Here is a 984-nt window from a genome sequence, read left to right on the forward strand (position 1 = left end):
TCAATCACAGCAGTGAGCACTCCAAAAACTTGATCATGTCTGTGCTGGGAGGGGCAGCTTCTATGCTTACAACCCTTCGCAACATTGGGTGTGTCCTCAGGTCATGGTGACTCTCCCTTGTGGAAGGTCTGGGAGAACCACTTTCTCCTTTTACACATAATCTTAATAGTATATTATTAGAGGTTAAGAAAACACATCACATAACTTTAATGATACTGAATACTAAGCATTTGGCAACCAGTTACATAACTAATACTTCCTAACTTCTCACAGATATCACCCTGTTGAATCAGTAAAACCTTGAGGATGAGTCTTTCCATCAGAGTATTCCTCTTACACACAAATGAATATTGAGCCTGTTTGCACTCTTTTGTGCAGGGGCTTGGCTAATCTTCTCTGTATCCTTCTGATTTTAGTATGTGCTGCTGAAGCAAGCACCATTTGTGCTCTTTTGAAGAGATCCAACTTGTCATTGATTATGATTACAAAGCCCAATATATGGAGGTAACAGTACAAGTATCTTTTCAGGGCACCACAAAGAAAGGCAAAATAGGGAGAGAAAGTGAGAGGGAGACACACATACAGAAAGAGAGAGAAAGAGAAAGAGAGAGAGAGAGAAGCAGAGAGAGACAGAGAGACAGAGGGACAGAGAGAAAGACAGATACAGAGAATGAGTGAGAGAGATAGAGAGACAGACAGAGAGTGGTTTAGAGAGAGACTGAGACAAAGAGAGACAGAGAGATACAGACAGACAGAGAAACAGAGACAGAGACAGGGAGAGAGACAGAGAGATGAGAGAGCCTGCAGACATCTGAGCCCACAAGTCTCTGTACCCACCATTTAGTCCTAACAATTGTTCTGCACTTCAGGAAGATTTTGGACAGTGTGATCATGACAACAGACATCTCCTAGACCCTTATAGACCTGGACCATGTTTTGTTTTTGTTTTTTTTTTCCCAGATTTTTATTGAGAAACAAATAGCA

The 984-nt window shown here is 41.5% G+C and overlaps 1 pseudogene; it reads right to left on the reverse strand.

Moving 5' to 3' along the window:
* Positions 1–341: 341 nt before the first annotated feature.
* LOC111814325 lies at positions 342–436 on the reverse strand (annotated as a pseudogene).
* Positions 437–984: the final 548 nt, after the last annotated feature.

Source organism: Octodon degus, unplaced genomic scaffold (genome assembly GCF_000260255.1).
Source record: "Octodon degus isolate 3935 unplaced genomic scaffold, OctDeg1.0 scaffold00291, whole genome shotgun sequence".
In the NCBI taxonomy this organism is placed as follows: Eukaryota; Metazoa; Chordata; class Mammalia; order Rodentia; family Octodontidae; genus Octodon; species Octodon degus.